Below are 20,674 nucleotides of genomic sequence, written 5' to 3'. Positions count from 1 at the left end.
CGTGGCATGGTTGTTGGTGCCAGACGGGCCGGTCTGAGTATTTCACAATCTGCTCAGTTACTGGGATTTTCACGCACAACCATTTCTAGGGTTTACAAAGAATGGTGTGAAAAGGGAAAAACATCCAGTATGCGGCAGTCCTGTGGGCGAAAATGCCTTGTTGATGCTAGAGGTCAGAGGAGAGTGGGCCGACTGATTCAAGCTGATAGAAGAGCAACTTTGACTGAAATAACCACTCGTTACAAACAAGGTATGCAGCAAAGCATTTGTGAAGCCACAACACGTACAACCTTGAGGCGGATGGGCTACAACAGCAGAAGACCCCACCGGGTACCACTCATCTCCACTACAAATAGGAAAAAGAGGTGAGACATTCAGATGGTAGAGTCAGAATTTGGCGTAAACAGAATGAGAACATGGATCCATCATGTCTTGTTACCACTGTGCAGGCTGGTGGTGGTGGTGTAATGGTGTGGGGGATGTCTTCTTGGCACACTTTAGGCCCCTTAGTGCCAATTGGGCATCGTTTAAATGCTACGGCCTACCTGAGCATTGTTTCTGACCATGTCCATCCCTTTTTGACCACCATGTACCCATCCTCTGATGGCTACTTCCAGCAGGATAATGCACCATGTCACAAAGGTCGAATCATTTCAAATTGGTTTCTTGAACATGACAATGAGTTCACTGTACTAAACTGGCCCCCACAGTCACCAGATCTCAACCCAATAGAGCATCTTTGGGATGTGGTGGAACGGGAGCTTCGTGCCCTGGATGTGCATCCCACAAATCTCCATCAACTGCAAGATGCTATCCTATCAATATGGGCCAACATTTCTAAAGAATGCTTTCAGCACCTTGTTGAAGCAATGCCACGTAGAATTAAAGCAGTTCTGAAGGCGAAAGGGGGTCAAACACAGTATTAGAATGGTGTTCCTAATAATCCTTTAGGTGAGTTCATCGTAGCTCTTAATACTCTCTTTCTGTCTGGAGGAGATATAATTGAAGAATTGTACACGTACCCGGCTACTTTCAACACCCTTTCCTGCACTGATATTTTTCCCTCCATTTTTCTTTTTTTTTTTTTTTTTTTTGCTGGAAGTTCCGTCAATACCCGTCAGTCTTTAAGAGACATCATGCAGCCAGGCCTCTTGGCTTGTGGCCACACCGTCCTGAACGCGCCCGATCTCGTCAGATCTCGGAAACTAAACGGGGCAGGGCCTGGTCAGTACTTGGATGGGAGATCTCCTGGAAATACCAGGTGCTGCCAGCTTTTAACGTCTCCTGGGGAACTTCATCGTAGCTCTTAATACTCTCTTTCTGTCTGGAGAAGACATAATTGAAGAATTGTACACGTACCCGGCTACTTTCAACACCCTTTCCTGCACTGATATTTTTCCCTCCATTTTTCTATTTATTTATTTTTTTTCTTGCTGGAAATTCCGTCAATACCCGCCAGCCTTTAAGAGACATCATGCAGCCAGGCATCTCGGCTTGCGGCCACACCATCTTGAACGCGCCCGATCTCGTCAGATCTCGGAAGCTAAACGGGGCAGGACCTGGTCAGTACTTAAATGTGAGACCTCCTGGAAATACCTGGTGCTGCAAGCTTTTACGTCTCCTGGGGAACTTCATCGTAGCTCTTAATACTCTCTATCTGTCTGGAGGAGATATAATTGAAGTATTGTACACGTACCCAGCTACTGTCAACACCCTTTGCTGCACTGATATTTTTCCATCCATTTTTCTTTTTTTTTTTTTTTTTTGCTGGAAGTTCCGTCAATACCCGCCAACCTTTAAGAGACATCATGCAGCCAGGCATCTCGGCTTGCGGCCACACCATCCTGAACGCGCCCGATCTCGTCAGATCTCGGAAGCTGAACGGGGCAGGACCTGGTCAGTACATGAATGTGAGACCTCCTGGAAATACCTGGTGCTGCAAGCTTTTACGTCTCCTGGGTAACTTTATCATAGCTCTTAATACTCTCTATCTGTCTGGAGGAGATATAATTGAAGTATTGTACACGTACCCAGCTACTGTCAACATCCTTTGCTGCACTGATATTTTTCCATCCATTTTTCTTTTTTTTTTTTGCTGGCAGTTCCGTTGATACCCGCCAGCCTTTAAGAGACATCATGCAGCCAGGCCTCTTGGCTTGAGGCCACACCGTCCTGAAGACGCAAGATCTCGTCAGATCTCGGAAGAAAAACTGGGCAGGGCCTGGTCAGTAATTGGATGGGTGACCTCCTGGAAATACCAGGTGCTGCAAGCTTTTTACATCTCCTGGGTAACTTCAGCGTAGCTCTTAATACTCTCATTCAGTCTGGAGGAGATATAATTGAAGAATTGTACATGTACCCGGCTACTTTCAACACCCTGTCCTGCACTGATATTTTTCCCTCCATTTTTCTATTTTTTTTTTTTTTTTTTTTTGCTGGAAGTTCCGTCAATACCCGCCAGCCTTTAAGAGACATCATGCAGCCAGACATCTCGGCTTGCGGCCACACCGTCCCGAACGCGCCCGATCTCGTCAGATCTCGGAAGCTAAACGGGGCAGGACCTGGTCAGTACTTGAATGTGAGACCTCCTGGAAATACCTGGTGCTGCAAGCTTTTACGTCTCCTGGGTAACTTTATCGTAGCTCTTAATACTCTCTATCTGTCTGGAGGAGATATAATTGAAGAATTGTACACGTACCTGGCTACCTTCAACACGCTTTGCTGCACTGATACATTTCCCTCCATTTTTCTTTTTTCTTTTGTTTTTTGCTGGAAGTTCCATCAATACCCTCCAGTCTTTAAGAGACATCATGCAGCCAGGCCTCTTGGCTTGAGGCCACACCGTCCTGAAGACGCAAGATCTCGTCAGATCTCGGAAGCTAAACGGGGCAGGGCCTGGTCAGTACTTGGATGGGAGACCTCCTAGAAATACCAGGTGCTGCAAGCTTTTTACGTCTCCTGGGTAACTTCATCGTAGCTCTTAATACTCTCTTTCTGTCTCCAGGAGATATAATTGAAGAATTGTACACGTACCCGGCTACTTTCAACACCCTTTCCTGCACTGATATTTTTCCCTCCATTTTTCTATGTTTTTTTTTTTTTTTTTCTGGAAATTCCGTCAATACCCGCCAGCCTTTAAGAGACATCATGCAGCCAGGCGTCTCGGCTTGCGGCCACGACATCCTGAACTCGCCCGATCTCGTCAGATCTTGGAAGCTAAACGGGGCAGGACCTGGTCGGTACATGAATGTGAGACCTCCTGGAAATACCTGGTGCTGCAAGCTTTTACGTCTCCTGGGTAACTTTATCGTAGCTCTTAATACTCTCTTTCTGTCTGGAGGAGATATAATTGAAGAATTGTACACGTACCCGGCTACTTTCAAAACCCATTACTGCACTGATATTTTTCCCTCCATTTTTCTTTTTCTTTTTTTTTTTTTTTTTTTTTGCTGGAAGTTCCGTCAATACCCGCCAGCCATTAAGAGACATCATGCAGCCAGGCGTCTCGGCTTGCGGCCACACCGTCCTGAACGCGCCCGATCTCGTCAGATCTCGGAATTTAAACGGGGCAGGGCCTGGTCAGTACTTTTATGGGTTACCTTCTGGAAATACGAGGTGCTGCAAACTTTTTACGTCTCCTGGGAAACTTCATCGTAGCTCTTAATACTCTCTATCTGTCTGGAGGAGATATAATTGAGAAATTGTACACGTACCCGGCTACTTTCATCGTCCTTTGCTGCACTGGTATTTTTCCCTCTATTTTTTTTTTTTTTTTTTGCTGGCAGTTCCGTCAATACCCGCCAGCCTTTAAGAGACATCATGCAGCCAGGCGTCTTGGCTTGCGGCCACACCATCCTGAACGCGCCCGATCTCGTCAGATCTCGGAAGCTAAACGGGGCAGGACCTGGTCAGTACTTGAATGTGAGACCTCCTGGAAATACCTGGTGTTGCAAGCTTTTACGTCTCCTGGGTAACTTCATCGTAGCTCTTAATACTCTCTTTCTGTCTGGAGGAGATATAATTCAAGTATTGTACACGTACCCGGCTACTTTCAACACCCTTTGCTGCACTGGTATTTCTCCCTCCATTTCTCTTTTTTTTTTTGCTGGCAGTTCCGTCAATACCCGCCAGCCTTTAAGAGACATCATGCAGCCAGGCATCTCGGCTTGCGGCCACACCGTCCTGAACGCGTCCGATCTCGTAAGATCTCGGAAACTGAGTGGGGCAGGGCCTGGTCAGTACTTGGATGGGAGACCTCCTGGAAATACCTGGTGCTGCAAGCTTTTACGTCTCCTGGGTAACTTTATCGTAGCTCTTAATTCTCTCATTCAGTCTGGAGGAGATATAATTGAAGAATTGTACATGTACCCGGCTACTTTCAACACCCTGTCCTGCACTGATATTTTTCCCTCTATTTTTCTTTTTTTTTTTTGCTGGCAGTTCCGTTGATACCCGCCAGCCTTTAAGAGACATCATGCAGCCAGGCCTCTTGGCTTGAGGCCACACCGTCCTGAAGACGCAAGATCTCGTCAGATCTCGGAAGAAAAACTGGGCAGGGCCTGGTCAGTAATTGGATGGGTGACCTCCTGGAAATACCAGGTGCTGCAAGCTTTTTACATCTCCTGGGTAACTTCAGCGTAGCTCTTAATACTCTCATTCAGTCTGGAGGAGATATAATTGAAGAATTGTACATGTACCCGGCTACTTTCAACACCCTGTCCTGCACTGATATTTTTCCCTCCATTTTTCTATTTATTTATTTTTTATTTTTTGCTGGAAGTTCCGTCAATACCCGCCAGCCTTTAAGAGACATCATGCAGCCAGACATCTCGGCTTGCGGCCACACCGTCCTGAACGCGCCCGATCTCGTCAGATCTCGGAAGCTAAACGGGGCAGGACCTGGTCAGTACTTGAATGTGAGACCTCCTGGAAATACCTGGTGCTGCAAGCTTTTACGTCTCCTGGGTAACTTTATCGTAGCTCTTAATACTCTCTATCTTTCTGGAGGAGATATAATTGAAGAATTGTACACGTACCCGGCTACCTTCAACACGCTTTGCTGCACTGATATTTTTCCCTCCATTTTTCTTTTTTCTTTTGTTTTTTGCTGGAAGTTCCATCAATACCCTCCAGCCTTTAAGAGACATCATGCAGCCAGGCCTCTTGGCTTGAGGCCACACCGTCCTGAAGACGCAAGATCTCGTCAGATCTCGGAAGCTAAACGGGGCAGGGCCTGGTCAGTACTTGGATGGGAGACCTCCTAGAAATACCAGGTGCTGCAAGCTTTTTACGTCTCCTGGGTAACTTCATCGTAGCTCTTAATACTCTCTTTCTGTCTCCAGGAGATATAATTGAAGAATTGTACACGTACCCGGCTACTTTCAACACCCTTTCCTGCACTGATATTTTTCCCTCCATTTTTCTATTTTTTTTTTTTTTTTTTTGCTGGAAATTCCGTCAATACCCGCCAGCCTTTAAGAGACATCATGCAGCCAGGCGTCTCGGCTTGCGGCCACACCGTCCTGAACGCGCCCGATCTCGTCAGATCTCGGAATTTAAACGGGGCAGGGCCTGGTCAGTACTTTTATGGGTTACCTTCTGGAAATACGAGGTGCTGCAAACTTTTTACGTCTCCTGGGAAACTTCATCGTAGGTCTTAATACTCTCTATCTGTCTGGAGGAGATATAATTGAGAAATTGTACACGTACCCGGCTACTTTCATCGTCCTTTGCTGCACTGGTATTTTTCCCTCTATTTTTTTTTTTTTTTTTTGCTGGCAGTTCCGTCAATACCCGCCAGCCTTTAAGAGACATCATGCAGCCAGGCGTCTCGGCTTGCGGCCACACCATCCTGAACGCGCCCGATCTCGTCAGATCTCGGAAGCTAAACGGGGCAGGACCTGGTCAGTACTTGAATGTGAGACCTCCTGGAAATACCTGGTGCTGCAAGCTTTTACGTCTCCTGGGTAACTTCATCGTAGCTCTTAATACTCTCTTTCTGTCTGGAGGAGATATAATTCAAGTATTGTACACGTACCCGGCTACTTTCAACACCCTTTGCTGCACTGGTATTTCTCCCTCCATTTCTCTTTTTTTTTTTGCTGGCAGTTCCGTCAATACCCGCCAGCCTTTAAGAGACATCATGCAGCCAGGCGTCTCGGCTTGCGGCCACACCATCCTGAACGCGCCCGATCTCGTCAGATCTCGGAAGCTAAACGGGGCAGGGCCTGGTCAGTACTTGGATGGGAGACCTCCTGGAAATACCAGGTGCTGCAAGCTTTTTACGTCTGCTGGGTAAGTTTATCGTAGCTCTTAATACTCTCTTTCTGTCTGGAGGAGATATAATTGAAGTATTGTACACGTACCCGGCTACTTTCAACACCCATTGCTGCACTGATATTTTTCCCTCCATTTTTCTTTTTCATTATTATTTTTTCTGGAAGTTCCGTCAATATCCGCCAGCCTTTAAGAGACATCATGCAACCAGGCCTCTCGGCTTGCGGACACACAGTCCTGAACGAGCCCGATCTCGGAAGATCTCGGAAACTAAACGGGGCAGGACCTGGTCAGTACTTGGATGGGAGATCTTCTGGAAATACCAGGTGCTGCCAACTTTTTACGTCTCCTGGGAAACTTCATCGTAGCTCTTAATACTCTCTTTCTGTCTGGAGAATATAAAATTGAAGAATTGTACACGTACCCGGCTACTTTCAAAACCCTGTCCTGCACTGATATTTTTCCCTCCATTTTTCTATTTATTTATTTTTTATTTTTTGCTGGAAGTTCCGTCAATACCCGCCAGCCTTTAAGAGACATCATGCAGCCAGACATCTCGGCTTGCGGCCACACCGTCCTGAACGCGCCCGATCTCGTCAGATCTCGGAAGCTAAACGGGGCAGGACCTGGTCAGTACTTGAATGTGAGACGTCCTGGAAATACCTGGTGCTGCAAGCTTTTACGTCTCCTGGGTAACTTTATCGTAGCTCTTAATACTCTCTATCTGTCTGGAGGAGATATAATTGAAGAATTGTACACGTACCCGGCTACCTTCAACACGCATTGCTGCACTGATATTTTTCCCTCCATTTTTCTTTTTTCTTTTGTTTTTTGCTGGAAGTTCCATCAATACCCTCCAGCCTTTAAGAGACATCATGCAGCCAGGCCTCTTGGCTTGAGGCCACACCATCCTGAAGACGCAAGATCTCGTCAGATCTCGGAAGCTAAACGGGGCAGGGCCTGGTCAGTACTTGGATGGCTGACCTCCTAGAAATACCAGGTGCTGCAAGCTTTTTACGTCTCCTGGGTAACTTCATCGTAGCTCTTAATACTCTCTTTCTGTCTCCAGGAGATATAATTGAAGAATTGTACACGTACCCGGCTACTTTCAACACCCTTTCCTGCACTGATATTTTTCCCTCCATTTTTCTATTTTTTTTTTTTGCTGGAAATTCCGTCAATACCCGCCAGCCTTTAAGAGACATCATGCAGCCAGGCGTCTCGGCTTGCGGCCACGACATCCTGAACTCGCCCGATCTCGTCAGATCTTGGAAGCTAAACGGGGCAGTACCTGGTCGGTACATGAATGTGAGACCTCCTGGAAATACCTGGTGCTGCAAGCTTTTACGTCTCCTGGGTAACTTTATCGTAGCTCTTAATACTCTCTATCTGTCTGGAGGAGATATAATTGAAGAATTGTACACGTACCCGGCTACTTTCAAAACCCTTTGCTGCACTGATATTTTTCCCTCCATTTTTCTTTTTTCTTTTTTTTTTGCTGGAAGTTCCGTCAATACCCGCCAGCCTTAAAGAGACATCATGCAGCCGGTCCTCTCGGCTTGCGGCCACACCATCCTGAACGCGCTTGATCTCGTGAGATCTCGGAAGCTAAACGAGGCAGGACCTGGTCAGTACATGAATGTGAGACCTCCTGGAAATACCTAGTGCTGCAAGCTTTTACGTCTCCTGGGTAACTTTATCGTAGCTCTTAATACTCTCTATCTGTCTGGAGGAGATATAATTGAAGTATTGTACACGTACCCAGCTACTGTAAACACCCTTTGCTGCACTGATATTTTTCCATCCATTTTTCTTTTTTTTTTTTTTTTTTGCTGGAAGTTCAGTCAATACCCGCCAACCTTTAAGAGACATCATGCAGCCAGGCCTCTTGGATTGCGGCCACACTGTCCTGAATGCACCGGATCTCATCAGATCTCGGAAGCTAAACGGGGCAGGGCCTGGTCAGTACTTGGATGGGAGACCTCCTAGAAATACCAGGTGCTGCAAGCCTTTTACGTCTCCTGGGTAACTTCATCGTAGCTCTTAATACTCTCTTTCTGTCTCCAGGAGATATAATTGAAGAATTGTACACGTACCCGGCTACTTTCAACACCCTTTCCTGCACTGATATTTTTCCCTCCATTTTTCTATTTTTTTTTTTTTTTTTTTTGCTGTAAATTCCGTCAATACCCGCCAGCCTTTAAGAGACATCATGCAGCCAGACATCTCGGCTTGCGGCCACACCGTCCTGAACGCGCCCGATCTCGTCAGATCTCGGAAGCTAAACGGGGCAGGACCTGGTCAGTACATGAATGTGAGACCTCCTGGAAATACCTGGTGCTGCAAGCTTTTACGTCTCCTGGGTAACTTTATCGTAGCTCTTAATACTCTCTATCTGTCTGGAGGAGATATAATTGAAGTATTGTACACGTACCCAGCTACTGTCAACACCCTTTGCTGCACTGATATTTTTCCATCCATTTTTCTTTTTTTTTTTTTTTTTTGCTGGAAGTTCCGTCAATACCCGCCAACCTTTAAGAGACATCATGCAGCCAGGCCTCTTGGCTTGAGACCACACCGTCCTGAAGACGCAAGATCTCGTCAGATCTCGGAAGAAAAACTGGGCAGGGCCTGGTCAGTAATTGGATGGGTGACCTCCTGGAAATACCAGGTGCTGAAAGCTTTTTACATCTCCTGGGTAACTTCAGCGTAGCTCTTAATACTCTCATTCAGTCTGGAGGAGATATAATTGAAGAATTGTACATGTACCCGGCTACTTTCAACACCCTGTCCTGCACTGATATTTTTCCCTCCATTTTTCTATTTATTTATTTTTTATTTTTTGCTGGAAGTTCCGTCAATACCCGCCAGCCTTTAAGAGACATCATGCAGCCCGGCCTCTTGGCTTGCGGCCACACCGTCCTGAACACAACCCGATCTCGTCAGATCTCGGAAGCTAAACGGGGCAGGGCCTCGTCAGTACTTGGATGGGAGACCTACTGGAAATACCTGGTGCTGCAAGCTTTTTACGTCTCCTGGGAAACTTCATCGTAGCTCTTAATACTCTCTATCTGTCTGGAGGAGATATAATTGAAGTATTGTACACGTACCCGGCTACTTTCAACAGCCTTTGCTGCACTGATATTTTTCCCTCCATTTTCCTTTTTTTTTTTTTTTTTTTTTTTTCTGGAAGTTCCGTCAATACCCGCCAGCCTTTAAGAGACATCATGCAGCCAGGCCTCTTGGCTTGCGGCCACACCGTCCTGAACGCGCCCGATCTCATCAGATCTCGGAAGCTAAACGGGGCAGGACCTGGTCAGTACTTGAATGTGAGACCTCCTGGAAATACCAGGTGCTGCAAGCTTTTACGTCTCCTGGGTAACTTCATCATAACTCTTAATACTCTCTTTCAGTCTGCAGGAGATATAATTGAAGAATTGTACACGTACCCGGCTACTTTCAACACCCTTTCCTGCACTGATATTTTTCCCTCCATTTTTCTATTTTTTTTTTTTTTTTTTTTTGCTGGAAGTTCCGTCAATACCCGCCAACTGTTAAGAGACATCATGCAGCCAGGCCTTTCGGCTTGCGGCCACACCGTCCTGAATGCGCCCGATCTCGTCAGATCTCGGAAGCTAAACGGGGCAGGGCCTGGTCAGTACTTGGATGGGAGACCTCCTAGAAATACCAGGTGCTGCAAGCTTTTTACGTCTCTTGGGTAACTTCATCGTAGCTCTTAATACTCTCTTTCTGTCTCCAGGAGATATAATTGAAGAATTGTACACGTACCCGGCTACTTTCAACACCCTTTGCTGCACTGGTATATTTCCCTCTATTTTTCTTTTTTTTTTTTTGCTGGCAGTTCCGTCAATACCCGCCAGCCTTTAAGAGACATCATGCAGCCAGGCATCTCGGCTTGCGGCCACACCATCCTGAACGCGCCCGATCTCGTGAGATCTCGGAAGCTAAACGGGGCAGGACCTGGTCAGTACATGAATGTGAGACCTCCTGGAAATACCTAGTGCTGCAAGCTTTTACGTCTCCTGGGTAACTTTATCGTAGCTCTTAATACTCTCTCTCTGTCTGGAGGAGATATAATTGAAGTATTGTACACGTATCCAGTTACTGTCAACACCCTTTGCTGCACTGATATTTTTCCATCCATTTTTCTTTTTTCTTTTTTTATATTTTTTTATTGCTGGAAATTCCGTCAATACCCGCCAGCCTTTAAGAGACATCATGCAGCCAGACATCTCGGCTTGCGGACACACCGTCCTGAACGTGCCCGATCTCGTCAGATCTCGGAAGCTAAACGGGGCAGGACCTGGTCAGTACTTGAATGTGAGACCTCCTGGAAATACCTGGTGCTGCAAGCTTTTACGTCTCCTGGGTAACTTTATCGTAGCTCTTAATACTCTCTATCTGTCTGGAGGAGATATAATTGAAGAATTGTACACGTACCCGGCTACCTTCAACACGCTTTGCTGCACTGATATTTTTCCCTCCATTTTTCTTTTTTCTTTTGTTTTTTGCTGGAAGTTCCATCAATACCCTCCAGCCTTTAAGAGACATCATGCAGCCAGGCCTCTTGGCTTGAGACCACACCGTCCTGAAGACGCAAGATCTCGTCAGATCTCGGAAGAAAAACTGGGCAGGGCCTGGTCAGTAATTGGATGGGTGACCTCCTGGAAATACCAGGTGCTGAAAGCTTTTTACATCTCCTGGGTAACTTCAGCGTAGCTCTTAATACTCTCATTCAGTCTGGAGGAGATATAATTGAAGAATTGTACATGTACCCGGCTACTTTCAACACCCTGTCCTGCACTGATATTTTTCCCTCCATTTTTCTATTTATTTATTTTTTATTTTTTGCTGGAAGTTCCGTCAATACCCGCCAGCCTTTAAGAGACATCATGCAGCCCGGCCTCTTGGCTTGCGGCCACACCGTCCTGAACACAACCCGATCTCGTCAGATCTCGGAAGCTAAACGGGGCAGGGCCTCGTCAGTACTTGGATGGGAGACCTACTGGAAATACCTGGTGCTGCAAGCTTTTTACGTCTCCTGGGAAACTTCATCGTAGCTCTTAATACTCTCTATCTGTCTGGAGGAGATATAATTGAAGTATTGTACACGTACCCGGCTACTTTCAACAGCCTTTGCTGCACTGATATTTTTCCCTCCATTTTCCTTTTTTTTTTTTTTTTTTTTTTCTGGAAGTTCCGTCAATACCCGCCAGCCTTTAAGAGACATCATGCAGCCAGGCCTCTTGGCTTGCGGCCACACCGTCCTGAACGCGCCCGATCTCATCAGATCTCGGAAGCTAACGGGGCAGGGCCTGGTCAGTACTTGGATGGGTGACCTCCTGGAAATACCAGGTGCTGCAAGTTTTTTACGTCTCCTGGGTAACTTCATCATAACTCTTAATACTCTCTTTCAGTCTGTAGGAGATATTATTGAAGAATTGTACACGTACCCGGCTACTTTCAAAACCCTTTGCTGCACTGATATTTTTCCCTCCATTTTTCTTTTTTCTTTTTTTTTTGCTGGAAGTTCCGTCAATACCCGCCAGCCTTAAAGAGACATCATGCAGCCGGTCCTCTCGGCTTTCGGCCACACCGTCCTGAATGCGCATGATATCGTCAGATCTCGGAAGCTAAACGGGGCAGGACCTGGTCAGTACTTGAATGTGAGACCTCCTGGAAATACCAGGTGCTGCAAGCTTTTATGTCTCCTGGGTAACTTTATCGTAGCTCTTAATACTCTCTTTCAGTCTGCAGGAGATATTATTGAAGAATTGTACACGTACCCGGCTACTTTCAACACCCTTTCCTGCACTGATATTTTTCCCTCCATTTTTCTATTTTTTTTTTTTTTTTTTTTTGCTGGAAGTTCCGTCAATACCCGCCAACTTTTAAGAGACATCATGCAGCCAGGCCTTTCGGCTTGCGGCCACACCGTCCTGAATGCGCCCGATCTCGTCAGATCTCGGAAGCTAAACGGGGCAGGGCCTGGTCAGTACTTGGATGGGAGACCTCCTAGAAATACCAGGTGCTGCAAGCTTTTTACGTCTCCTGGGTAACTTCATCGTAGCTCTTAATACTCTCTTTCTGTCTCCAGGAGATATAATTGAAGAATTGTACACGTACCCGGCTACTTTCAACACCCTTTGCTGCACTGGTATATTTCCCTCTATTTTTCTTTTTTTTTTTTTTGCTGGCAGTTCCGTCAATACCCGCCAGCCTTTAAGAGACATCATGCAGCCAGGCATCTCGGCTTGCGGCCACACCATCCTGAACGCGCCCGATCTCGTGAGATCTCGGAAGCTAAACGGGGCAGGACCTGGTCAGTACATGAATGTGAGACCTCCTGGAAATACCTAGTGCTGCAAGCTTTTACGTCTCCTGGGTAACTTTATCGTAGCTCTTAATACTCTCTCTCTGTCTGGAGGAGATATAATTGAAGTATTGTACACGTATCCAGTTACTGTCAACACCCTTTGCTGCACTGATATTTTTCCATCCATTTTTCTTTTTTCTTTTTTTATATTTTTTTATTGCTGGAAGTTCCGTCAATACCCGCCAACCTTTAAGAGACATCATGCAGCCAGGCATCTCGGCTTGCGGCCACACCATCCTGAACTCGCCCGATCTCGTCAGATCTTGGAAGCTAAACTGGGCAGGACCTGGTCAGTACTTGAATGTGAGACCTCCTGGAAATACCTGGTGCTGCAAGCTTTTACGTCTCCTGGGTAACTTTATCGTAGCTCTTAATACTCTCTATCTGTCTGGAGGAGATATAATTGAAGAATTGTACACGTACCCGGCTACCTTCAACACGCTTTGCTGCACTGATATTTTTCCCTCCATTTTTCTTTTTTCTTTTATTTATTCCTGGAAGTTCCATCAATACCCTCCAGCCTTTAAGAGACATCATGCAGCCAGGCCTCTTGGCTTGAGGCCACACCGTCCTGAAGACGCAAGATCTCGTCAGATCTCGGAAGAAAAACTGGGCAGGGCCTGGTCAGTAATTGGATGGGTGACCTCCTGGAAATACCAGGTGCTGAAAGCTTTTTACATCTCCTGGGTAACTTCAGCGTAGCTCTTAATACTCTCATTCAGTCTGGAGGAGATATAATTGAAGAATTGTACATGTACCCGGCTACTTTCAACACCCTGTCCTGCACTGATATTTTTCCCTCCATTTTTCTATTTATTTATTTTTTATTTTTTGCTGGAAGTTCCGTCAATACCCGCCAGCCTTTAAGAGACATCATGCAGCCCGGCCTCTTGGCTTGCGGCCACACCGTCCTGAACACGCCCGATCTCGTCAGATCTCGGAAGCTAAACGGGGCAGGGCCTCGTCAGTACTTGGATGGGAGACCTCCTGGAAATACCTGGTGCTGCAAGCTTTTTACGTCTCCTGGGAAACTTCATCGTAGCTCTTAATACTCTCTATCTGTCTGGAGGAGATATAATTGAAGTATTGTACACGTACCCGGCTACTTTCAACAGCCTTTGCTGCACTGATATTTTTCCCTCCATTTTCCTTTTTTTTTTTTTTTTTTTTTTCTGGAAGTTCCGTCAATACCCGCCAGCCTTTAAGAGACATCATGCAGCCAGGCCTCTTGGCTTGCGGCCACACCGCCCTGAACGCGCCCGATCTCATCAGATCTCAGAAGCTAACGGGGCAGGGCCTGGTCAGTACTTGGATGGGTGACCTCCTGGAAATACCAGGTGCTGCAAGTTTTTTACGTCTCCTGGGTAACTTTATCGTAGCTCTTAATACTCTCTATCTGTCTGGAGGAGATATAATTGAAGTATTGTACACGTACCCAGCTACTGTCAACACCCTTTGCTGCACTGATATTTTTCCATCCATTTTTCTTTTTTCTTTTTTTCTTTTTCTTTTTTGCTGGAAGTTCCGTCAATACCCGCCAACCTTTAAGAGACATCATGCAGCCAGGCCTTTCGGCTTGTGGCCACACCGTCCTGAATGCGCCCGATCTCGTCAGATCTCGGAAGCTAAACGGGGCAGGGCCTGGTCAGTACTTGGATGGGAGACCTCCTAGAAATACCAGGTGCTGCAAGCTTTTTACGTCTCCTGGGTAACTTCATCGTAGCTCTTAATACTCTCTTTCTGTCTCCAGGAGATATAATTGAAGAATTGTACACGTACCCGGCTACTTTCAACACCCTTTCCTGCACTGATATTTTTCCCTCCATTTTTCTATTTTTTTTTTTTTTTTTTTTTGCTGGAAGTTCCGTCAATACCCGCCAACCTTTAAGAGACATCATGCAGCCAGGCCTTTCGGCTTGTGGCCACACCGTCCTGAACGCGCCCGATCTCGTCAGATCTCGGAAGCTAAACGGGGCAGGACCTGGTCAGTACATGAATGTGAGACCTCCTGGAAGTACCTGGTGCTGCTAGCTTTTACGTCTCCTGGGTAACTTTATCGTAGCTCTTAATACTCTCTATCTGTCTGGAGGAGATATAATTGAAGTATTGTACACGTACCCAGCTACTGTCAACACCCTTTGCTGCACTGGTATATTTCCCTCTATTTTTCTTTTTTTTTTTTTGCTGGCAGTTCCGTCAATACCCGCCAGTCTTTAAGAGACATCATGCAGCCAGGCCTCTTGGCTTGCGGCCACACCGTCCTGAACGCGCCCGATCTTATCAGATCTCGGAAGCTAACGGGGCAGGGCCTGGTCAGTACTTGGATGGGTGACCTCCTGGAAATACCAGGTGCTGCAAGCTTTTTACGTCTCCTGGGTAACTTCATCATAGCTCTTAATACTCTCTTTCAGTCTGTAGGAGATATTATTGAAGAATTGTACACGTACCCGGCTACTTTCAAAACCCTTTGCTGCACTGATATTTTTCCCTCTATTTTTCTTTTTTCTTTTTTTTTTTGCTGGAAGTTCCGTCAATACCCGCCAGCCTTAAAGAGACATCATGCAGCCGGGCCTCTTGGCTTTCGGCCACACCGTCCTGAATGCGCATGATATCGTCAGATCTCGGAAGCTAAACGGGGCAGGACCTGGTCAGTACTTGAATGTGAGACCTCCTGGATATACCAGGTGCTGCAAGCTTTTACGTCTCCTGGGTAACTTTATCGTAGCTCTTAATACTCTCTCTCAGTCTGCAGGAGATATAATTGAAGAATTGTACACGTACCCGGCTACTTTCAACACCCTTTCCTGCACTGAAATTTTTCCCTCCATTTTTCTATTTTTTTTTTTTTTTTTTTTGCTGGAAGTTCCGTCAATACCCGCCAACCTTTAAGAGACATCATGCAGCCAGGCCTTTCGGCTTGTGGCCACACCGTCCTGAACGCGCCCGATCTCGTCAGATCTCGGAAGCTAAACGGGGCAGGACCTGGTCAGTACATGAATGTGAGACCTCCTGGAAGTACCTGGTGCTGCTAGCTTTTACGTCTCCTGGGTAACTTTATCGTAGCTCTTAATACTCTCTATCTGTCTGGAGGAGATATAATTGAAGTATTGTACACGTACCCAGCTACTGTCAACACCCTTTGCTGCACTGATATTTTTCCATCCATTTTTCTTTTTTTTTTTTTTTTTTAATTTTGCTGGAAGTTCCGTCAATACCCGCCAACCTTTAAGAGACATCATGCAGCCAGGCCTCTCGGCTTGCGGCCACACCGTCCTGAATGTGCCCGATCGCGTAAGATCTCCGAAGCTAAACGGGGCAGGACCTGGTCAGTACTTGGATGGGAGACCTCCTGGAAATACCTGGTGCTGCAAGCTTTTTACGTCTCCTGGGAAACTTCATCGTAGCTCTTAATACTCTCTATCTGTCTGGAGGAGATATAATTGAACTATTGTACACGTACCCGGCTACTTTCAACAGCCTTTGCTGCACTGATATTTTTCCCTCCATTTTCCATTTTTTTTTTTTTTTTTTTTTTGCTGGAAGTTCCGTCAATACCCGCCAGTCATTAAGAGACATCATGCAGCCAGGCCTCTTGGCTTGCGGCCACACCGTCCTGAACGCGCCCGATCTAATCAGATCTCGGAAGCTAACGGGGCAGGGCCTGGTCAGTACTTGGATGGGTGACCTCCTGGAAATACCAGGTGCTGCAAGCTTTTTACGTCTCCTGGGTAACTTCATCATAGCTCTTAATACTCTCTTTCAGTCTGTAGGAGATATTATTGAAGAATTGTACACGTACCCGGCTACTTTCAAAACCCTTTGCTGCACTGATATTTTTCCCTCCATTTTTCTTTTTTCTTTTTTTTTTTGCTGGAAGTTCCGTCAATACCCGCCAGCCTTAAAGAGACATCATGCAGCCGGGCCTCTTGGCTTTCGGCCACACCGTCCTGAATGCGCATGATATCGTCAGATCTCGGAAGCTAAACGGGGCAGGACCTGGTCAGTACTTGAATGTGAGACCTCCTGGAAATACCAGGTGCTGCAAGCTTTTACGTCTCCTGGGTAACTTTATCGTAGCTCTTAATACTCTCTATCTGTCTGGAGGAGATATAATTGAAGTATTGTACACGTACCCAGCTACTGTCAACACCCTTTGCTGCACTGATATTTTTCCATCCATTTTTTTTTTTTTTTTTTTTTTTTCCTGGAAGTTCCGACAATACCCGCCAACCTTTAAGAGACATCATTTAGCCAGGCCTTTCGGCTTGTGGCCACACCGTCCTGAATGCGCCCGATCTCGTCAGATCTCGGAAGCTAAACGGGGCAGGGCCTGGTCAGTACTTGGATGGGAGACCTCCTAGAAATACCAGGTGCTGCAAGCTGTTTACGTCTCCTGGGTAACTTCATCGTAGCTCTTAATACTCTCTATCTGTCTGGAGGAGATATAATTGAAGTATTGTACACGTACCCAGCTACTGTCAACACCCTTTGCTGCACTGATATTTTTCCATCCATTTTTCTTTTTTTTTTTTTTTTTTGCTGGAAGTTCCGTCAATACCCGCCAACCAATAAGAGACATCATGCAGCCAGGCCTCTTGGCTTGTAGTCACACCGTCCTGAACGCGCCCGATCATATCAGATTTCGGAAGCTAAACGGGGCAGGGCCTGGTCAGTACTTGGATGTGTGACCTCCTGGAAATACCAGGTGCTGCAAGCTTTTTACGTCTCCTGGGTAACTGCATCGTAGCTCTTAATACTCTCTTTCTGTCTCCAGGAGATATAATTGAAGAATTGTACACGTACCCGGCTACTTTCAACACCCTTTGCTGCACTGGTATATTTCCCTCTATTTTTCTTTTTTTTTTTTGCTGGCAGTTCCGTCAATACCCGCCAGCCTTTAAGAGACATCATGCAGCAGGCATCTCGGCTTGCGGCCACACCATCCTGAACGCGCCCGATCTCGTCAGATCTCGGAAGCTAAACGGGGCAGGACCTGGTCAGTACATGAATGTGAGACCTCCTGGAAATACCTCGTGCTGCAAGCTTTTACGTATCCTGGGTAACTTTATCGTAGCTCTTAATACTCTCTATCTGTCTGGAGTAGATATAATTGAAGTATTGTACACGTACCCAGCTACTGTCAACATCCTTTGCTGCACTGATATTTTTCCATCCATTTTTCTTTTTTTTTTTTTTTTTGCTGGAAGTTCCGTCAATACCCGCCAACCTTTAAGAGACATCATGCAGCCAGGCCTCTCGGCTTGTGGCCACACCGTCCTGAACGCGCCCGATCTCGTAAGATCTTGAAAGCTAAACGGGGCAGGACCTGGTCAGTACTTGGATGGGAGACCTCCTGGAAATACCTGGTGCTGCAAGCTTTTACGTCTCCTGGGTAACTTTATCGTAGCTCTTAATACTCTCTTTCTGTCTGGAGGAGATATAATTGAAGTATTGTACACGTACCCAGCTACTGTCAACACCCTTTGCTGCACTGATATTTTTCCATCAATTTTTTTATTTTTATTATTATTTATTTTTTCTGCTGGAAGTTCCGTCAATACCCGCCAGCCTTTAAGAGACATCATGCAGCCAGGCCTCTCGGCTTGCGGCCACACCGTCCTGAACGTGCCCGATCTTGTCAGATCTCGGAAGCTGAACGGGGCAGGGCCTGGTCAGTACTTGGACGGGTGACCTCCTGGAAATACCAGGTGCTGCAAGCTTTTATCGTCACTTGGGTAACTTCATCGTAGCTCTAAATACTCTCTTTCTGTCTGGAGGAGATATAATTGAAGTATTGTACACGTACCCGGCTACTTTCACCACTCTTTGCTGCAGTGATATTTTTCCTTCCATTTTTCTTTTTTCTTTTTTATTTTGCTGGAAGTTCCGTCAATACCCTCCAGCCTTTAAGAGACATCATGCAGCCAGGCCTCTTGCTTGCGACCACACCGTCCTGAGCGCGACCGATCTCATCAGATCCCGGAAGATAAACGGGGCAGGGCCTGTTCAGTACTTGGATGGGTGACCTCCTGGAAATACCAGGTGCTGCAAGCTTTTTACGTCTCCTGGGTAACTTCATTGTAGCTCTTAATACTCTCTTTCAGTCTGGAGGAGATATAATTGAAGAATTGTACATGTACCCGGCTACTTTCAACACCCTTTCCTGCACTGATATTTTTCCCTCCATTTTTCTATTTTTTTTTTTTTTTTTTTTGCTAGAAGTTCCGTCAATACCCGCCAGCCTTTAAGAGACATCATGCAGCCAGGCCTCTTGGCTTGCGGCCACACCGTCCTAAACGCCCCCAATCTCGTCAGATCTCGGAAGCTAAACGGGGCAGGGCCTGGTCAGTACTTGGATTGTTGACCTCCTGGAAATACCAGGTGCTGCAAGCTTTTTACGTCTCCTGGGTAACTTTATCGTAGCTCTTAATACTCTCTTTCTGTCTGGAGGAGATATAATTGAAGTATTGTACACGTACCTGGCTACTTTCAACACCCTTTCCTGCACTGATATTTTTCCCTCCGTTTTTCTTTTTTTTTTTTTTTTGCTGGAAGTTCCGTCAATACCCGCCAACCATTAAGAGACATCATGCAGCCAGGCCTCTCGGCTTGTGTCCACACCGTCCTGAACGCGCTCGATCTCGTCAGATCGCGTAAGCTGAACGGGGCAGGTCCTGGTCAGTACTTGGATGGGTGACCTCCTGGAAATACCAGGTGCTGCAAGCTTTATACGTCTCTTGGGTAACTTCATCGTAGCTCGTAATACTCTCTTTCAGGCTAGAGGAGAAATAATTGAAGAATTGTACACATACCCGGCTACTTTCAACACCCTTTGCTGCACTGATATTTTTCCCTCCATTTTTCTTTTTGCCGGAAGTTCCGTCAATACCCTCCAGCCTTTAAGAGACATCATGCAGCCAGCTCTCTAGGCTTGCGGCCACACTGACCTGAACGTGCCCGATCTTGTCAGATCTCGGAAGCTAAACGGGGCAGGGCCTGGTCAGTACTTGGATGGGAGACCTCCTGGAAATACCTGGTGCTGCAAGCTTTTTAGTCTCCTGAGTAACTTCATTGTAGCTCTTAATACTCTCTTTCTGTCTGGAGGTGTTATAATTGAGGATTTGTACACGTACCCGGCTACTTTCAACACCATTTGCTGCACTGGTATTTTTCCCTCCATTTTTCTTTTTTTTGCTGGAAGTTCCGTCAATACCCGCCAGCCTTTAAGAGATATCATGCAGCCAGGCTTTTTGGCTTGCGGCCACACCGTCCTGAACGCGCCCGATCTTGTCAGATCTAGGAAGCAAAACGTGGCAGGACCTGGTCAGTATTTGGATTGGTGACCTCCTGGAAAAACTAGGTACTGCAAGCTTTTTACGTCTCCTGGGTAACTTCATCGTAGCTCTTAATACTCTTACTTAATACCAGCAGCCACTTAGCAGGTGTAGCAATAGAAGCTCAGCCTGGGGAGACTGGATTTAGCATTTCCTCTCCATTTTGATAACTATCCATAATCATTTCTGCAAAATACTTCTATGATACCTATGTATGTTTTTTACTTGTACTATATTATACTATCAAGTATCAGTGTACACATACAATGTGACCTGTTACATTAATACAGAGGCCACGGAAGGCCAGATCACTAATAGCCACTGTCCCCTGATATTACACTTTTTTACAATCACTTTGGCACTCATTTCAGAACCTTGATGTCATTTTTCAAAACTCTAGACACTAAACTCACACCCGATGATCAAAATGCACATTTTTCAAAACTCTAACACTTTTTTACAATTGCTTGGATACAATACACATCAACCTCAGATCATTTGTTCATTGAACTAAAATGACACAACTTAACATCAAAGTATTACCATTTCAAAATGCAATTCACACATTACATCTGAGATCACTGTCTATTCATTTCATTACAAAGATCTAACTATCAATTGATACAGCTGCTCAAAATGATAAGTGACTGTTGCATTACTCTTAATG

At 46.0% G+C, this 20,674-nt stretch overlaps 9 non-coding genes and 46 pseudogenes across 9 annotated transcripts; all 55 read left to right on the top strand.

Moving 5' to 3' along the window:
- Positions 1 to 1,154: 1,154 nt before the first annotated feature.
- On the top strand, positions 1,155 to 1,273 carry LOC136739434 (uncharacterized; annotated as a pseudogene).
- Positions 1,274 to 1,492: 219 nt separating this feature from the next.
- Positions 1,493 to 1,611, top strand: LOC136739440 (uncharacterized; annotated as a pseudogene).
- Positions 1,612 to 1,826: 215 nt separating this feature from the next.
- LOC136739511 (uncharacterized) lies at positions 1,827 to 1,945 on the top strand (annotated as a pseudogene).
- Positions 1,946 to 2,154: 209 nt separating this feature from the next.
- On the top strand, positions 2,155 to 2,273 carry LOC136739539 (uncharacterized; annotated as a pseudogene).
- A 221-nt stretch (positions 2,274 to 2,494) lies between these two features.
- On the top strand, positions 2,495 to 2,613 carry LOC136739408 (5S ribosomal RNA). Its single transcript, XR_010812893.1, has one exon. It is a non-coding gene; the product is annotated as a 5S ribosomal RNA (ribosomal RNA).
- A 215-nt stretch (positions 2,614 to 2,828) lies between these two features.
- Positions 2,829 to 2,947, top strand: LOC136739508 (uncharacterized; annotated as a pseudogene).
- Positions 2,948 to 3,165: 218 nt separating this feature from the next.
- LOC136739582 (uncharacterized) lies at positions 3,166 to 3,284 on the top strand (annotated as a pseudogene).
- A 224-nt stretch (positions 3,285 to 3,508) lies between these two features.
- Positions 3,509 to 3,627, top strand: LOC136739504 (uncharacterized; annotated as a pseudogene).
- A 210-nt stretch (positions 3,628 to 3,837) lies between these two features.
- On the top strand, positions 3,838 to 3,956 carry LOC136739431 (uncharacterized; annotated as a pseudogene).
- A 208-nt stretch (positions 3,957 to 4,164) lies between these two features.
- LOC136739484 (uncharacterized) lies at positions 4,165 to 4,283 on the top strand (annotated as a pseudogene).
- A 209-nt stretch (positions 4,284 to 4,492) lies between these two features.
- Positions 4,493 to 4,611, top strand: LOC136739538 (uncharacterized; annotated as a pseudogene).
- A 221-nt stretch (positions 4,612 to 4,832) lies between these two features.
- On the top strand, positions 4,833 to 4,951 carry LOC136739424 (uncharacterized; annotated as a pseudogene).
- Positions 4,952 to 5,166: 215 nt separating this feature from the next.
- On the top strand, positions 5,167 to 5,285 carry LOC136739507 (uncharacterized; annotated as a pseudogene).
- A 219-nt stretch (positions 5,286 to 5,504) lies between these two features.
- LOC136739503 (uncharacterized) lies at positions 5,505 to 5,623 on the top strand (annotated as a pseudogene).
- Positions 5,624 to 5,833: 210 nt separating this feature from the next.
- On the top strand, positions 5,834 to 5,952 carry LOC136739422 (uncharacterized; annotated as a pseudogene).
- A 208-nt stretch (positions 5,953 to 6,160) lies between these two features.
- LOC136739400 (5S ribosomal RNA) lies at positions 6,161 to 6,279 on the top strand. Its single transcript, XR_010812885.1, has one exon. It is a non-coding gene; the product is annotated as a 5S ribosomal RNA (ribosomal RNA).
- A 556-nt stretch (positions 6,280 to 6,835) lies between these two features.
- Positions 6,836 to 6,954, top strand: LOC136739469 (uncharacterized; annotated as a pseudogene).
- Positions 6,955 to 7,169: 215 nt separating this feature from the next.
- Positions 7,170 to 7,288, top strand: LOC136739533 (uncharacterized; annotated as a pseudogene).
- A 212-nt stretch (positions 7,289 to 7,500) lies between these two features.
- On the top strand, positions 7,501 to 7,619 carry LOC136739564 (uncharacterized; annotated as a pseudogene).
- A 214-nt stretch (positions 7,620 to 7,833) lies between these two features.
- On the top strand, positions 7,834 to 7,952 carry LOC136739577 (uncharacterized; annotated as a pseudogene).
- Positions 7,953 to 8,167: 215 nt separating this feature from the next.
- Positions 8,168 to 8,286, top strand: LOC136739418 (uncharacterized; annotated as a pseudogene).
- Positions 8,287 to 8,506: 220 nt separating this feature from the next.
- On the top strand, positions 8,507 to 8,625 carry LOC136739454 (uncharacterized; annotated as a pseudogene).
- Positions 8,626 to 8,840: 215 nt separating this feature from the next.
- LOC136739587 (uncharacterized) lies at positions 8,841 to 8,959 on the top strand (annotated as a pseudogene).
- Positions 8,960 to 9,180: 221 nt separating this feature from the next.
- LOC136739446 (uncharacterized) lies at positions 9,181 to 9,300 on the top strand (annotated as a pseudogene).
- A 221-nt stretch (positions 9,301 to 9,521) lies between these two features.
- On the top strand, positions 9,522 to 9,640 carry LOC136739411 (uncharacterized; annotated as a pseudogene).
- A 220-nt stretch (positions 9,641 to 9,860) lies between these two features.
- LOC136739441 (5S ribosomal RNA) lies at positions 9,861 to 9,979 on the top strand. Its single transcript, XR_010812898.1, has one exon. It is a non-coding gene; the product is annotated as a 5S ribosomal RNA (ribosomal RNA).
- A 211-nt stretch (positions 9,980 to 10,190) lies between these two features.
- LOC136739532 (uncharacterized) lies at positions 10,191 to 10,309 on the top strand (annotated as a pseudogene).
- Positions 10,310 to 10,533: 224 nt separating this feature from the next.
- Positions 10,534 to 10,652, top strand: LOC136739490 (uncharacterized; annotated as a pseudogene).
- Positions 10,653 to 10,867: 215 nt separating this feature from the next.
- On the top strand, positions 10,868 to 10,986 carry LOC136739586 (uncharacterized; annotated as a pseudogene).
- A 221-nt stretch (positions 10,987 to 11,207) lies between these two features.
- LOC136739445 (uncharacterized) lies at positions 11,208 to 11,327 on the top strand (annotated as a pseudogene).
- A 219-nt stretch (positions 11,328 to 11,546) lies between these two features.
- On the top strand, positions 11,547 to 11,664 carry LOC136739619 (5S ribosomal RNA). Its single transcript, XR_010812942.1, has one exon. It is a non-coding gene; the product is annotated as a 5S ribosomal RNA (ribosomal RNA).
- Positions 11,665 to 11,879: 215 nt separating this feature from the next.
- On the top strand, positions 11,880 to 11,998 carry LOC136739576 (uncharacterized; annotated as a pseudogene).
- A 220-nt stretch (positions 11,999 to 12,218) lies between these two features.
- Positions 12,219 to 12,337, top strand: LOC136739429 (5S ribosomal RNA). The gene has a single exon (XR_010812897.1). It is a non-coding gene; the product is annotated as a 5S ribosomal RNA (ribosomal RNA).
- A 212-nt stretch (positions 12,338 to 12,549) lies between these two features.
- Positions 12,550 to 12,668, top strand: LOC136739531 (uncharacterized; annotated as a pseudogene).
- A 224-nt stretch (positions 12,669 to 12,892) lies between these two features.
- LOC136739496 (uncharacterized) lies at positions 12,893 to 13,011 on the top strand (annotated as a pseudogene).
- Positions 13,012 to 13,226: 215 nt separating this feature from the next.
- LOC136739568 (uncharacterized) lies at positions 13,227 to 13,345 on the top strand (annotated as a pseudogene).
- Positions 13,346 to 13,566: 221 nt separating this feature from the next.
- LOC136739401 (5S ribosomal RNA) lies at positions 13,567 to 13,685 on the top strand. The gene has a single exon (XR_010812886.1). It is a non-coding gene; the product is annotated as a 5S ribosomal RNA (ribosomal RNA).
- A 219-nt stretch (positions 13,686 to 13,904) lies between these two features.
- LOC136739410 (uncharacterized) lies at positions 13,905 to 14,022 on the top strand (annotated as a pseudogene).
- Positions 14,023 to 14,247: 225 nt separating this feature from the next.
- Positions 14,248 to 14,366, top strand: LOC136739534 (5S ribosomal RNA). Its single transcript, XR_010812907.1, has one exon. It is a non-coding gene; the product is annotated as a 5S ribosomal RNA (ribosomal RNA).
- Positions 14,367 to 14,587: 221 nt separating this feature from the next.
- On the top strand, positions 14,588 to 14,706 carry LOC136739526 (uncharacterized; annotated as a pseudogene).
- Positions 14,707 to 14,916: 210 nt separating this feature from the next.
- LOC136739409 (5S ribosomal RNA) lies at positions 14,917 to 15,034 on the top strand. Its single transcript, XR_010812894.1, has one exon. It is a non-coding gene; the product is annotated as a 5S ribosomal RNA (ribosomal RNA).
- A 554-nt stretch (positions 15,035 to 15,588) lies between these two features.
- LOC136739525 (uncharacterized) lies at positions 15,589 to 15,707 on the top strand (annotated as a pseudogene).
- A 221-nt stretch (positions 15,708 to 15,928) lies between these two features.
- LOC136739447 (uncharacterized) lies at positions 15,929 to 16,047 on the top strand (annotated as a pseudogene).
- A 221-nt stretch (positions 16,048 to 16,268) lies between these two features.
- LOC136739416 (uncharacterized) lies at positions 16,269 to 16,386 on the top strand (annotated as a pseudogene).
- A 216-nt stretch (positions 16,387 to 16,602) lies between these two features.
- Positions 16,603 to 16,721, top strand: LOC136739575 (uncharacterized; annotated as a pseudogene).
- A 215-nt stretch (positions 16,722 to 16,936) lies between these two features.
- LOC136739522 (5S ribosomal RNA) lies at positions 16,937 to 17,055 on the top strand. The gene has a single exon (XR_010812906.1). It is a non-coding gene; the product is annotated as a 5S ribosomal RNA (ribosomal RNA).
- Positions 17,056 to 17,271: 216 nt separating this feature from the next.
- On the top strand, positions 17,272 to 17,390 carry LOC136739471 (uncharacterized; annotated as a pseudogene).
- A 209-nt stretch (positions 17,391 to 17,599) lies between these two features.
- LOC136739513 (uncharacterized) lies at positions 17,600 to 17,718 on the top strand (annotated as a pseudogene).
- A 214-nt stretch (positions 17,719 to 17,932) lies between these two features.
- LOC136739437 (uncharacterized) lies at positions 17,933 to 18,051 on the top strand (annotated as a pseudogene).
- A 223-nt stretch (positions 18,052 to 18,274) lies between these two features.
- Positions 18,275 to 18,393, top strand: LOC136739444 (uncharacterized; annotated as a pseudogene).
- Positions 18,394 to 18,608: 215 nt separating this feature from the next.
- On the top strand, positions 18,609 to 18,727 carry LOC136739498 (uncharacterized; annotated as a pseudogene).
- Positions 18,728 to 18,947: 220 nt separating this feature from the next.
- Positions 18,948 to 19,066, top strand: LOC136739510 (uncharacterized; annotated as a pseudogene).
- Positions 19,067 to 19,280: 214 nt separating this feature from the next.
- LOC136739552 (uncharacterized) lies at positions 19,281 to 19,399 on the top strand (annotated as a pseudogene).
- Positions 19,400 to 19,602: 203 nt separating this feature from the next.
- On the top strand, positions 19,603 to 19,721 carry LOC136739428 (uncharacterized; annotated as a pseudogene).
- A 205-nt stretch (positions 19,722 to 19,926) lies between these two features.
- Positions 19,927 to 20,045, top strand: LOC136739570 (uncharacterized; annotated as a pseudogene).
- Positions 20,046 to 20,674: the final 629 nt, after the last annotated feature.

Source organism: Amia ocellicauda, unplaced genomic scaffold, assembly GCF_036373705.1.
Source record: "Amia ocellicauda isolate fAmiCal2 unplaced genomic scaffold, fAmiCal2.hap1 HAP1_SCAFFOLD_61, whole genome shotgun sequence".
Classification (NCBI taxonomy): domain Eukaryota; kingdom Metazoa; phylum Chordata; class Actinopteri; order Amiiformes; family Amiidae; genus Amia; species Amia ocellicauda.
Note: the sequence above shows the minus strand (reverse complement) of the source record. Positions and strands in the feature narration are given on the sequence as shown.